Below are 15,697 nucleotides of genomic sequence, written 5' to 3' on the forward strand. Positions count from 1 at the left end.
CACTCACGACTGGCGGTGCTCGCCTCCCGGGCGTGCTTCCCAGGAACCCCGATGCTTTCACTGCCTCCCGAGGCGCCCCCGGCCGACCACGCTGGGCGGCAGCAAAGGCCCGCACCGCTGCACTGCCGGCCACCGTCAGCACCGTTACCTCCGACGGCCGCGGCCGCGGAGAAGCCTCCGTCTGCCCTCCCTGAAGGCTCGCCCCCATCTCCTGGTCCAGAGCGACCTGCAGCAGCAAAGGGTGAGACGGGCGACAGGAGGAGTCACTGACCCGGAGACACCCGGCGGTGGCCAGAACTGCGAGGACCACGGGAAAGGCAGGGGCGGGGCGGGGCACTTTGAGCCACGTACCTGCGACCCCCGCCGGCCGGGGCCCAGTCTGCGCGCCCCCTCAGTGCAGTGCGCCCCGGAGACCACGTGGGCACGCATGGTGACCCGCGAGGCGGCGCCCGGGCCCCGCGCCAGCTTCAGGGGGGCGGCTTGGCCGAAGCGCACGGCGGACAGGCAGCCGGTGAAGCCCCGCGCAGCCGCTCGCCGCGTATCCGGGTCGGTGCGGGAAGGGCCTGCAGACGGAAGAAGGGGACACACGGTTAGGGCAGGGCCGCTGCAGGCCGGGCCAGGCCTTGCCTCCCTCCAGGGCCTGGAGCCCTGCCCCCAGGACCCCACCTCGCTGCGAACGAGGCCAGTCAGTCACTAGTATTCTGGTCACTAGTATTCAAGGCTAAGAGCAGACGCTGCCGGGGGAGGCCAGAATATCAATTTATTAATTCCAGTGACTATTCTGTCTGCCTTTCCAAGATCAATAGGCATGAAATCTGAACAAGGGCTTAGATGTAAACTTCACACGTTTAAATGTCAGGCAGAGAACATCCTCTCCCCAGCAGAGGAAGACTTGTGGATATGCCCAGTATGCCAGGGGTCTGTGCCAGGCTCCTGCTGCGAAAGACATTTTACTTACTGAGTCGGCACCCAGTGAGGGGTGGCCCAAGACAGATAACAAGAAAATAGCACACACTGGGAGTTAAGCGCTAATTCAAGCCATGCAGCTGATCAAGCTTATAAATGTAAAAGAAAACACAGGGGAAAGTATAAAGTGTTGTATAAGAGTGGGCAGATAAAAACCCTCCCTCCCGGGAAAGAACTGTGTTAGGCAGCTATGCTGTCAGTTGACAGCTCTTCCCTATCTCCAGGCTAGACGTGGAAGAACTGACAAATGCAGAGTAACTGGTTTCCCAGAGAGTAACTGATTGTTTCAAACTCTACATAACAAAGCCTTCCATGCTCTGCTCATCTATACAGACCAAAACAAAGAAAGCACTGGTGGAAACACCCCCTCCCAAACCAGGAGCTGTTTTTCTCATTTCCAATAAACTCCTAATGTCCTTTTGTCTGCAGTTTCATTCTTCAACTTCATGAGACAATGGACTCAGGTTTATGCTGTTTGTATGGAGTTAACTATTTCACTACTCATGGGGAAAAAGGCATGCTGACTCTTTCTAATGACCAATAGTGCTCAAGAATTTATGGTGTTTTGATTGACCCAGGTTATAATTTTAATCCTCAGCATAATACACTAATGCCTCTATTCCTATCCTATAATGGCCTAAGGTTAGCAAGAAAATATTACAAGTAGAACACTCAGATTGCTCAGATGGAGCAACCTGAATGCAGAGGCCTCGTGTTCATCCCCTTCTCAGCAAGGTAATCTTGGTTTTGTTCTGCTACTATCTTCTGGATATGTTCACTATGGCTCCCACTGAGGGCTGGTACACAGGGATCATTACACTGTTCTTTCTGCTTGAGTGAATGCATGTTCCTTTCCATAGCATATATGTGTATAACCTGTGTCTTTCAATTGGCTCCCTAACCAGTCTTGAAGTTCATATTGACAATCTCAGCTGAGACTCATTCTGTCTTGATGTTGTAAACTATCAGAAGACAGTCCTTTAATTTCTTTTGGATTTGAGTTTTTGAGGGGCACTACTTTCTTGTCTCTTTTTCCTGATAATATACCATACACAGCAATAGATAATTTGATGAGATATGTATTATGTGCTAGACACTGTGAAGAATAACAGGCTCTTGTTATTATCACTGTCCGAGGGCACTTGAACTCTGAGGCCCTGGGATTGACCCCTCACTCCGGGCCCTTACTCCAAGCATCAGTTAGAGAAGTAGGTCCAGGTACAAACAATGGAGCTGAGGAAGCCACCCCCTTCTGTCAATTTAATCCTAAGCAGCACTCTATGACCATTCCTCCTTCCACTGTTTTAAGAGAAATAGAAAACAAAATAACAAAAACCAAGGACATCGTTGATCCTCTAGGTGAGAGCACATGTGTACTGTCTTCTAGCCTGATCTTCAGTGACCTTCACGTTACTCTAACCTCATAGCAAGTTCACAGATATGTACCACACATCATGCATGTAATTAAGATCAGAGTTTCAAGGACAAGTGAGCATGTTGAGAGCCCCTGAGATGGCACAGCACCCTGTCAATCATTCCTGTCAATCATGCTCAGAAATTCAGGGAGGCACCTGGGCTGAAGTGCATATCCTTTAAATTCCAAAAACCTGATTCACTGGGCACTGTCGATGCTTCTGTATGCTGTTTGCTTTTCTGTCATGCCAGCACCACTTCTCTGTCTGTGCCTTACCTTTTGTTGGGACAGACTTGGCCTAAGCAGTCTCCTGTGATCTTCGATAAATATACCTGCTTGTGACTAGCTGCCTGGTGTATGCTTGCAATTTGTTGCTTGTCATACACAAGACCTAGACTATACCTGCCTATGCCACTGTAACCGAAGGTCAGTCTCCTTGAATTAAATGCTGCTTTCACATAACAGGTAGCAAGCTGCTGCTCAGCAGCCTGTGTGCTAGTCTTGGCTTCTAGCCCTTAGCTTAGTGTCTGTTACATAAAATTTATGCAATATATGTTTTTGCAATCAAAGAATAAACAGTCCCAACACCATACAACTCATCTTTCTGTGGATATTTTGGCTGTTGAAACTGTTTCTAATGTGTAGCACTGTCTAGCACAGTCTGATGAGAACAGAGGGCCCACCTTGCTGTAAAAGGTAACTTGCATGGCCTTTAGCTAAAAATGCACTTCTGGAGCTGACTGTTACCTTACACCACTGAGCTTTACTGAGTGTTAAAGTCAGGGTACCTAAAGACATCGCCCTCATTACCACTAATATGACAGAAATGTGAAGGTCAGAATCAAAATGCTCAGCCCTAGGGGAAAAAATAAAGTAAGTAAAGCCAGGAGGTTCTTAGGTTACTAAGAAAGGGGTCTGGTTCATGACTGCCTACTAAAAGCTACAACAAAAGTCTCAAAAGCACAAGCACAGAGCACAGAGCAGTGGCCACTATGATCTCACACAAAAAGGACTTCTGCGAGGACATCCACCAAGCAGTATTGGCCCTACCTTGCCTGATGCTATTCTTGCATCACTTAATTACTGTGGCCAAGGACTATTGTTTTTAAATATCTGATGTAATCTCATTTTTGTCTTAAACCTCCCAGAGTAGGCTCATTGATTACTATGGCATGCTCTACCAAGACCAAATAGACATCATTATTCTTTGGATAATGTTTTGTACTTGTTTGCTTTTTAGATTGACAGGTTAACCAATATACCCTGAAGCCTCTACTCAGGGAATGAGTTTCTTGAATCTAATTACAGGTCTTCATCTTTATTCCTATTAGCCTTTACCTTATTATTTCAGCAGTCTTTTCTTAATTCCTAGTAGATTGCAAGTTTACTAATGTAAAATGAGCTTGGGATAATTCAATTATAAATATAGAAGATTCTTTAAGGATCACTCTTTTATTTTGCATCCTGAAAATATACTGTATATTTTTAAAGAAATTCATCCTTGCTTAATATGCTTGAAAGAATGCCAAGAAGACAGAAAATGAGAAAATGCTACAACAGCAACATGGGACTTTTCTAAGGCTAAATTACTGGGGGGAAAACGTATTACCAGTCAATTAACAATCCTAGCTTTGAGCAAAAAGAACACTTCCCGCAGCTGCTTTCTTGGTCAGAGCCTGATATGAACACTATCTGGCTAGGGTAAGAAAAGCATCCAAGGCAGACATTTGGCTAATTCTGAGCTTGTAGAGATAACTGAGTTTCACCTCTGCAGATAGCGCTAGTGCTGAAGCAGCACTGATGATACATTGTCTGAACTGTACTTGCCACTATTTCAGGAATTTCTACTTAGTATTTGTACATATGTATGTGGATTTGAGGGTATGAAGTGCTCATTCAGCTATGTGTGCACACTGGGTGTAAATTCACATGGGAAGCTTTGGTGCCTACACTGTTTCCTGGCCCATTAATATTCTCCTAATTTGAGGTCATGGTTTTGCCTCATTTTTTGATTTATGTAATAATCTACTGTTTTCTGGAATAGAATGTATGGTTAGTGTTTAAACTCAATCCCTCTTTGTTATCCTCAAATAGTTCTTTTAACCTTGTTAGATAAATTATAGATTAGATGTCTGAGTTGTAGCCCATTCACTCATCTTAGTAGTGTAACATTTTTATTCCACCATTTCCGATTCCACTGCTACAAATGAGATGTTGGATTCTGATGCCCAAATCATTATGTTTTGATTATAGAAATTTCTGCTGAGAAAGGTGATTTTTTTCCTGTGGTTTCATATTTCAGGAATTTCATCAGAATTTTCCCAGATGTGTCTTTTCTCATTAGTCCTTTCAATCTGCAATTCCAGTTTTTCTTTACCTTGGAAAAATTACCTAATTTAAAAATATATAATAATTGTCTGCTTTGGATTCTCTCTCTGTATCCTCAATAATTCAACTCAGATATTCTAGACCCAGTGCCCCCATAGGTATTATTTTCCCTCCTATTTTTTCTCTCTTAGTCTTTTGGCCCTATGGATTTACAAATTTCATCTACATAAAATTCTTTCCTTTTTATTTTGGCACTGGGGATTGACCTTGCACTTGTGAGGCAGGCGGTGGCACCACTGACCTAAATCCCTAGCCCTCTACATAAAATTCTAATCTACAGTTTAAGAATGATTGGTGATGATTCTGTTCCTCAGTGAAATTTTGGAAAAGTATATTAATTTTAATTTCCTTATCTGTTTTCACTTAAATCTTGAGTTCTATGTTTCATCCTAGTTGTTTTTCATCTTCTTCAGCAGCTATTTCAGCATAGAAAATCTGATTTTTGTCTTCCTTCTCCAGCCTCATTCCCACATGCTAGATTCTGTCAGACTGGCTTTATTTGTTTATTTATTTAGGCACTGGAGATTGAACCTGGGGCCTCTGCACTGAGCTACTACCCTAGCCTTTTTCAGTTTTTATTTTGAGACAGAGTCTCAATAAGTTACTAAATTGCCCAGGCTGGTCCTAAACATGCAATCTTCCTGCCTCAGCCTCCCAGAATGCTGAGATTAACAGGCATGTACAACCACATGCAGCTGCACAGGTGGGGATCTTCTAAGATACGTAGGTCCTGATGATGGGGAGGGCACATGTTCTCTGCTCATCAAAAAGGGACCTCCAGGCAAACTGTCTTTCATCCTTGTTTCCACGTGGGACAGTGAGGACAGGCTTGGAGAATAGTCTCTAGTAAATGATATCGACTTTTCTCATAATTACACATTAATAGTCTTTCTTAGCCTTTTGCATGAAAAATAGTGCTCTTACTCTACATGCTTGCTGCTCTTTAGTTCTACTCAGAATTGTGATGTGGCTTATCCAGGTTCCCCTTGGAATCCCACAGCTTTTTGTCAGGGGTCCTGAGCACCAGGCCCTACCTGTTCTTTTTTCTCTTACATCCAATCCTTTTCTTGAATACACTCATTCCTACTTTGGAGTGAATGTCCCATTATGGCCCCATGTTCTAGCTCTCCCAGTGCACCCGTGCAGGAACAAAGGCTTTGACAAATAAATCTTCATGATTTTTTTTATTATTGAGATAGACTTTTTAAGGAATTGTGGAACTGTTTTCCACAATGCCTGCATCATTCTACTTCTCACTAGTAAAGCTTGAGTTCCAGATTTTACAAATTGCTTATCAGCACTTATTATATTGTCTGTTCCTATGTTACAGTTGTCCTATTGGTTGTGAAATAGTATGGTTTTGATTTGTACTTTCTTTATGACTAAGGATATTGAACATCTCCTTGGTTTGGCCATTTGCATATTTTCTTTGGAGAAACATCTGTTCAGATCCTTCAGGATTTAAAAATGTGGTCCTTGCCTTTTTATTTAATTGTAAGGCTTCTTTACATAAATCCCTTGTCAAATATATGCTTTTCAAATATTTCCTCTCACTTTATAAGTTCTCTTCACTTTCCTGGCAGTCTTTAAATTATAAAGATTTTTCATTTCGACAAAGTACAATTTATCTATTTTTCTTTTTTGTTTATACTTTTGAGAAAACATGATTTCATCCAAGGCTTTTTAAAAAAAAACCTTATGGGAGAAACCATTGCTTAACCAAAGGTCAAAAAACTTACGTATGTTTTGCTCAAAAAGTTTTATAATACTAGCTTCTAGATTTAGATCTGCCACCCACATTAGATTAATTTGTACACTCTGTGATGTAAGGGCCAAGCATCATTTCTGTTGTTAACATACAGACACCCAGTTGCTCAGCATCTTTTCTGAGGACATTCTTTCTCCTCCCAAATGGCCCTGGCGCTAGTGTCAAAAGCCAGTTTCAATTCAATTCAGTTCCATTTATCTGAATGTCTGTTCTTATGCCAGCCCCACACAGCACTGATTACTTATGAATTTATACTTTGTTTTGAAGTCAAGAAGTGGAAGACCTCCAACTTCAGCCTTCTTAACAAGATTTTTTTTTTTTTTGGCTAATTGTAGGCACTTGCATTTTTGTATGAATTGCTATTCTAAATGAAAGCCTTCAAAGAAAAGAAATATACTATATACAAGCTAATTCAAATAAATTGGATAGCAATGTAATATATCGATCAAAAAGGCTGTTTGGATTTTGATATGGATTGTGTTGAATATGTGGTTAAATCTGGGGAATTTTACAATCTTAGCAAGATTAAGTCTTCCAATTCATGAAAAAAGGATGTCTTTATGTGTATGTAGATTTTTTATAATTCCTTTCAACAATACCGCATAGTTCTCAGTAGACATATATTACACTTCTTTTATTAAAATTATTCCCAAATAGTTTACCCTTGTTGATGCTATTATAAGAGGAACTTACATTTTATTTTTATTCTAATTTCATGTTATTTATTCCTCATACATAGCGATACACTGGGGTTTTTGTGTGTTGATCTTGAGCACTGCAGCTTTAAGACTATTAATAGCTCTAATAGCTATTTTGTGGTTTCTTTATAGGATCACATCCTCTAAAATTAGAAATATTTTACTTCTTCCTTTTTAATCTGGATACTGTTATTCTTTTTCTTGTTTAAAATAATTAGTACTCCTGTTTAGAACCTGTATTACAATCTTGGCTAAAAGTCATCAGAGCACTCATTCCTGTCTTATTTCTGATCTGAAGGGGTAGATTTCTGGTCTTCCAAGGTTGAATGTGACCTTAGGTATGGGTCTCTTGTAGATGGCTTTACCACATGAGGAAGTTTCTTTCTGTTCTTAGTTTGTTCAGTATTTTTACTACAAAAGCAGGCTGGATTTTTTCCAAATGCTTTTTCTGTGTCCACTAAGGTGATCATATGATTTTTGTTCTTTATCAGTACAGTACATGATATTGACTGATTTTAATCTGTTGAATGAACCTTAAGAATGAACCTGTAGAATGAATCCTACTTGACCATTGATTATATAAAATTTTATGTTACTGGATTAGGTGTGTCAGTCTTTTGCTGAAGAAGAACAAAAGAATCAGACATTGATTCCTTTTTCTTTTTGTGATGCTGGGGATGGAGCCCAGGGCTTCAGGCATACTTGGGAAATGCTTCACTTCTGAGCCATAACTTACCTTGCCCTGGAAGTGGATGCCTAACCATTTTCCCAGAGAACATTTGGGTAAGTAATCATAGGAATAAATTAAATTAGACATGGACACTATTTTATATCTATATTCCCTGTTATATTCCAAGTCTTACTTATAAAGTCAAGTGCAAGACTTTCTACTAGATATTCAAAATGTACAGTAAAGTCTACATGCATACTAGGGACAAAAGCAAGGAATCTGTAAATATGATGATAGATTATTTGAAAACAGAATTTTAAAAAAGAAAAATGAAAAGAGATGAAAAATCTTCCAGGATTTATAAAGTAACATCAAAAGAGGAGATATTCAAATTATAGTAGTTTAAACAGAAGAAAAAGATAAAGGGCCAGAAAATTTATTTGAAGAAATAATGGCAGTAAATTTTCCAAATCGAGAGAAATATATAAATACTCAGGTACCAGAAGGTCAAAGACGTCAAATCAGACTCAATCCAAACAAGCTTATATCAAGACATACTATAATTAAACTTTCAGAAGTCAGAGACAAAAAGGATCCTGAAAGCCTCAAGAGAAAGGAACATATCAAATATAAGTAAGCCCCAGTAAGGCTAGTGGCCAAGCCAGGGTGGGATGATGTATTTAAAGTGCTGAAAAAAAGTGCCAAACAAAAATAGTTTACACAGCAAAGCTGTCCTTCAGAAATGGAAGAGCTAGTTTCCCAGACAAGAGCTGAGGCAATTCATCACCACCAGACTTGACTTACATGAATTATGAAAGAGAATCCTTCAAGATGAAAGAAAAAGATGATAGCCCTATAAAAACATGACTATAAATTCATTAATAAAAGTAAGTACACAAATTCAGAATACTCTAATACAGTGGGGTGTGCAAATCACTTGTATCTTTAGTAGGAAGGTTAAACAATAAATTAATTGGGCCAGGGATTTAGCTCAGTGGTTGCGCTGCCTGCCTCACAAGTGCAAGGACCTGAGTTCAATCCCCGATACCAAACAAACAAAACAAAACAATAAGTTAATTAAAAATAATAGTGAGAATAATTTGTTAAAGGATTCAAAATATTAAAATATGTAAACTGATTGAAAACATAAGATATGGAGGCAAGGAAGTAAAAACATTCACTTTATGTGACCAAAGTTATCAATTTAAAATAGATTATTATAAGATATTTTACGCAAACCTCATAGCTGCCACTAAACAAAAACTTATGTGTTACAAAAAGAGAAGAAGTGAGGACTCAAAGCATATCACCACCACACACAACACACAGACAGCAACAGCACTCTCATCGGAAAAGTTAAATCTAACCTCAGGAACAAGACAGTGATGCTTCCTCTTGCTACTTTTATTCACAAAATCCTGAAAGTCCAGCCAGAGCAATTAGGCAAAAGAAATAAAAGGCATCCAAACTGGAAAGGGAAGAAGTTAAACTGTCCATGTTTCCAGATGACATAATCTTATATTTAGAAAACCCTGTAGACGCCACCAAAAATCTGCTAAGATTGATGAATAAATTCAGTAAAGTTACAGGATACAATATCAACATGCAAAAATCAGTAGCATTTCTATGCAATAGGAACAAATTATTGAAAAAGGAAAATTTTTAAATACTATTTTCAATAGCTATAAAATAATTAAATTTTTAGCAATGAACTTAAACAAGTAGGTATAGGATCTATTTATGAAAACTGTGAAAAACACGAAGACAGGGGCTAGGGATGTAGCTCAGCTGCTCCAGTGCCGGCCGCGCAGGCGCAAGGTCCCAAGTTTAACCCCAGTACCAAAAAACCCCAAAAACTGAAGACACAAGTCAATGGAAAGATACCCATGGATATGAAGAATTAATTTTGCCAAAATTCCTATACTATTTAAAGCAGCCTGCAGATAAAATGAATCCCCATCAAAATTCCAATAAAAGTTTTGATAGACATAGGAAAAATCTTAAAATAGCCAAAAATCTTGAGAAAAACAAAACAAAAAACCTAAAGTCAGAGGTATCACACTACATCACTGCAAAATATACTACAAAAGTATAGTAATCAAGATGGCATAGTGCTGGCATAAAACAGACACACAGGCCAATGGAACCAAGCAAGGAACCCAGAAATAGACCTATGCATTTACAGCCAACTGAATTTTGACAAAGACATGAAGAACATACAGTAGGAAAAGGCCAGACTCTTCAACAAGTGGTGTTTGGAATACTGGATATCCACAGGCAGAAGAATAAAATCAGTTCTTATCTCACATCATACAAAAAAAACCCAAAATTGATTAAACGGTAAACATAAGACTTAAAACTATACAACTGTATACTAACTATACAGTTAAAAAAACAAGGAAAATGCTTCTTAATGGTCTGGATGATGTCTTTTTTGGATATGACCCAAAAAGCATAGATGTCAAAAACAAAAATAGAAAATGCATTACACCAACCAAAAAGCTTCCACACAGCAAAGGAAAATGATCAACAGAGTGGTATTCAAAGTGTGTAAGAAACTCAATAGGAGGAAAAGAATCCAGTTTAAAATGGGCAATCATATACTATAAATGTCAGAAAAAAGGAAGAGGATCAAGGATGGGTGGAAGGGGCAGGGAGGAGAGGGAAGGGACTGAAACAGGAATTCAGATGCGTGATGTACAGCTACCAACTGCACACAAGGCATGTCAACCTTATGTACTACACACATGCAGTAATAAACTAAAATAAAAAATAAAAAACTGGTGCAAAAAAAGGCATACAGATATATGAAATAAATACTCAATTTCACTGATCATCAGGGAAATACAAATTAAAACTGCAGTGAGAAATCACCTCACACAGAATGGTTATCATCAAAAAGACAAAAAGTAACAAGTGTTGACAAGGATGTGGAGAAAAGGGAGTTGCACACTGTTGGTGAAAATACAAATTACTACACTCGCTATGGAAAACAGTATGGAAGGTCCCAAAATATTAAAAATATAACTAACATAGGATCCAGTAATCCTACTTCTGGGTATATATGAAAAGGAACTGAAATCACCGCATCAGATACCTACACTCCCTGTTCACTGCTGTACTATACACAATTTCCAGGACATGGAATCAACCTGTGTGTCCATTAGTGGATAAACAGACAGACACTGTGCTTTGCACACACAATGGAATACTGTTCAGCCTGTAACTTTACTGACTTTGTTTAGCAATTCTAGCAGTTTTATAGTGCAGTCTATATGGTTTTTTAAATATAAGTCATCTACAAACTGGGAAAATTTAAACTTTCCTTCCTAGTTTGGATGCCTTTTATTTCTTTCTCTTGCCTAATTCCTCTGGCTAGATTTCTAGGAAATCTTGTCTTTTGCAACAATATGGATGAACCAGAAAGGACATTATGCTAAGTGAAATAAGCTCTCTTGCCTAATTGCTCTGGCTAGATTTCTAGGAAATCTTGTCTTTTGCAACAATATGGATGAACCAGAAAGAAGATTATGTTAAGTGAAATAAGCCAGGGACAGGAAGAGAAATACCACATGATCTCACTGCTTACACATGAAATGTAAAAGCTGAACTCATAAAAGTAGAGACTAGAATGGTGGTTACTGGGGCTGTAGAGGTCATGGTTGGGAAAATATTGGTGAAAGGATACAAAATAAAATCTTTGAGAGAAGACTTAAGTGTTCTCACTATCAAAATGATAAGTATGTGAGGAAATGCATATGTTAATTAGTTCAATATTGCTGTTACACATAGGCATCTGCTCTGGCAATGAAGGAGGGATTGACTCACAGAAGGCAGATATCAACTATGTCTATACTCAAAGACTGCACCCACACCACCAAAGTACAGCTCAGGATGGTACCCCAAGATGGCAATTACTCACTCTGCTCAAACCAAGGATTGGAACTACCAACCTGGGCAAAGACAAAAGTTTAAAACAGGGAGGAAGATCTCTACTTATGTATTTTTTAAAATTATATAATGACAAATTACAGATCTTCTATTTATGAAGTATAAAGTGGTGATATTATGATTTTAATACAGTGGTATTGACCAAATTAAGTCAACTGACCATCACCTCAAACATTTTAAGTCTGTGCTGAGAACAGTCAAGATGCACTCTTCTAGTGATACTGAAATATACAGCATTCAGCTCAGTATACTCAGCCAGCTGTGCAAGAAATGAAAAGCTTCCAAAATTCCTTCTAAGGCTCCATACCAATTGCTCATCATCTCCCCACTCACCTGCATGTTAAAAACAGTTTTAACAGAGTTCAGTCAACTGCCAAGGACTAGGTTCCATTTCACTATTGTCTACAACTCAGCACTGTCTTTCATAACTTTCTCTACCTAATTCTATTTTATTACTCTGTGGCTGACAGTTGTGGAGCAGTTTCTTTCATTTACTTTTCCAATTTTTTATGGTTTCCAGTACTCTGCTACTGATTTTAATAGAATAAAAATCTACTATATGTTTGCATTGTGACAACATGACTATACAGAAATGCTCAGGAAATGGAGCCAGTGTGTTAGAATCTAGAAGACCAATCTCCACAGTGGGCTGCAACAGCAATGAGCATCTCCCAACACTACATGTGAAACAACTACAGTAGTATCATTTTTATTTCTACTTTAGCTAGCTCAATCACAATTTCCAAAGGAGAGGAATGTAACTAGAATACTGAATCACACAAAAGGACCAACAGCACCAGCTGCTCCTCTTGTCGACAGAGCACAATGCACGATGATGATGCAGAACCACAGCTTTGAGAGGAACTTTATCATCTGTACCATCCCAAAACTAAACTCCTACAGCAAAGAATTCAAATATCTAAATAAGCTCAATCTGCATATTTAATAGCATGTGACCAGCACAGAACTGTCAGGCTGCACTATCTAAACATCACACATCATTTTGATCATTCATGAGAATTCCGTGAAAAAGCACTGAGTCACATTTCCTTTTACTGCTCATCATTCTTTTTAAAACTATGACACCTTCAATAGTTATGATACTTATATATTTCAAATAAAAACTCATGTGTCTTCTCTACCACTCTCAGGTTTGTGCTACTATGTAAGGAGTAGAAGAAATCATCCCCAAAATTTTGGTGCTTTTAACTGAAAAAATAATAACGATTCTATCCATTACTTGGACAAAGCAGAGCCAGGTTAGTGTTCGGTACCACTAGATCAGGAATAATGAACACATGCAGAAGGAATTTCCCCACATTACATTTAAATGTCAAGAAAATGTGTAATTTATATATGTTTAGAAAAAAAAGATATATAACTTTCAAAATTTATTTTTATTTCAATACAATTCATGATGAAAAGGGAAGAAAGGCATAAAGAATGTGGTGCCCCCTGCCGTGGAAATGAGAAGACACGTAAACAAGCCCCCAAAACAGACTTCCAGATCATCTAGAGCAACCCCAAAGGGAAATGAGATGGAACAATCTGATAGTCAACCACCTGGACTCCCTGAACTGGCAACAAAAGAGGATCTCGAAAAAATGAAATCAGAAATAATTTCTCAGATAACAGGAGAGATTGTACCCATAGTACAAGACATGATTAATAAATCTAGAGAGGACACAGATTAAAAAAAATAGAGGATCTGAGGAACATGATGGAATCCCAACATAGGAAACAAATAGAATCCATAAAACAGATACAAACAGATTTCCAGGAGATTAAAAAGTCCATTGAAAGTCTATGCAGCAGAATGAACCAATATGAGGACAGAATTTCAGATATAGAAAATAAGATTGCAATTAGTGACCAGGAAAAGAAAAATTGCTTTAAAATTGTAAGGGACCACGAGAAATCAATCCAGCAGCTGCTAGACAATGCTATTGCATAAGACTGATTGGAATCAATGAAGAAACAGGAGAAAGTGCAGATGACATAAAAAAACTCTTCACAGAAGTGATGGCAGAAAACTTCCCAAGGAGGGGAAAAGAACTTGATATACAGATAAGTGAGGCATATAGGACTCCAACTTAGCCTTGATCAAAAACAATCTACACATAGGCATATAATAGTTAGGATTCCAGAAACCCAACAGAAGAACAAAATTCTACAAGCAGTGAGAGAAAAGAAACAAATCACATACAAAGGAAAGGCCATCAGAATCACAGCAGACTTCTCAATGCAAACCCTCAATGCAAGAAGAACTGGGAGTGATGTATTAAATTTTAGACAATATCCTAGGAAAAGACAATGGCGATCACAACCCCAGGAAGCCCAGCAGAAAGAATCCATTGGGCGTGACAAATTAAACGCAAAGGGGGAGAATCCAACAAAAAGAAAAAGTCATGACAAGACTTTAAAAACTTTTAACTTCATCTCCCTGAGTGTATAATTCAATTTTGTTATTGTACTGATTAGTATTTTTCTGATTGTAGTGGTCCACACCTTTCCTTGTGCTGTAACTGGCTATTTATCATCTTCTTGTGTTTACTTTTTCATTGGGTTGTCTATTAATGAGCTGCAAGAGTTCTTTATATATTCTGATAATAGGTTATATGCATTGTAAATATGGTCTGTTTAAGGACTACTTTTCATTTTAATGATGCCATTTAAGGTTCTAAAGTTCATTTATCAGTTTTTTTCTTTTATACATCATGTTTTTTGTATCCTAGGAAGTTCTTGCCTACCCTAAATTCATGAACATTTCCCCTTATAATTTCTTCTTAAAGTTTTATAGTTTTAGTCTTTCATATTTAGGTTCATAGATCCTTTCAAGTTATTTTTATGTATGGAAATAAAGGGTTGAGGTTAATTTTTTATATACAGATACCTGGTGTTCTAGTGCCATTTGCTGAAAATACTATCTTTTCCTCTGCTCTTGAGTTGAGTTTATATTCTATAAAATGTTAATGTTAAATAATCTTTCAAAACTCACTGGCCCGTATATGTGTGGTTCTATTTCTAGATTCTCTGTTTTATTCCAATGATGTATATGTCTTTGCTTACACCAGCACTGCCTTGATTACTGTAGCTTTAGAGGAAGTCTTAAAATTAGGTACTAAACATCTTCCAACAATGTTTTTTTTCTCTTTCTTTTTACTTTTCTAGGTCTTTTGTACTCCTACATAACTTTTAAATTTCAATATCCAATTCTTCATTTATAACAAGTATATATACAGCTGAATTTTTATATATACCTTGTGTTTTCTAATCCTGCTAAATTCAAATACAAGTTCTAGGGGCTCCTAGAGATTTCTTAGTATTTTCTCTGTAGATGATCATTTCATCTACATATAAGGATTTTGCTTCTACCTTGCCAATCCTATCCTAATTGTGTCATTTTTATTACCAGACTGTTTTGGGTTAGGCCTATGTTTCAAAGTTTAATGGACAGATGAAGAGTAGGCATATCTGCCCTTGTTTCCCACCTTAGGGAGAAAGCATTGTATCTTCTCCACTCATATAAGGCTTTTTTGCTAGAAGTATGGAGTACATGTCTTTAATCTGTTCAGAAGGTTCTGTTCCACTTCTAGTCTCCTGATAGCTTTTACCATGAACAGCTGTAGAATTTAGTCCAATACTCTTTCTCCAACTAGTGAGAGGATCATATGGCTTTTTCCTTTCCTCTGTTAAAATGATGACCTTTGGGGGTGGATCTTCCAATGCTGAACCAACACTACCATCCCTATAATAAAAGCACTTTCTACATACTGCCATATCTGACTTCCAATAGTTTATTTTGTTAAACAAATTTCTATCTATGTTCATACTTTTTTCTT

At 38.2% G+C, this 15,697-nt stretch overlaps 1 pseudogene across 1 annotated transcript in view; it reads right to left on the bottom strand.

Moving 5' to 3' along the window:
• LOC106008702 (contactin-associated protein-like 3B) overlaps positions 1–15,697 on the bottom strand; it is a 100,495-nt pseudogene that overhangs the window by 75,152 nt on the left and 9,646 nt on the right. The window contains exons 8-9 of the transcript XR_015451055.1: positions 352–563; positions 8–226 (exon numbers count right to left, since the gene is read on the bottom strand). The product of XR_015451055.1 is annotated as a contactin-associated protein-like 3B (transcript). The remainder of the gene's footprint in view (positions 1–7; positions 227–351; positions 564–15,697) is intronic.

Source organism: Heterocephalus glaber, unplaced genomic scaffold (assembly GCF_053883595.1).
Source record: "Heterocephalus glaber isolate CG9 unplaced genomic scaffold, H.glaber_assembly_v1.0 deba00001146, whole genome shotgun sequence".
Classification (NCBI taxonomy): domain Eukaryota; kingdom Metazoa; phylum Chordata; class Mammalia; order Rodentia; family Bathyergidae; genus Heterocephalus; species Heterocephalus glaber.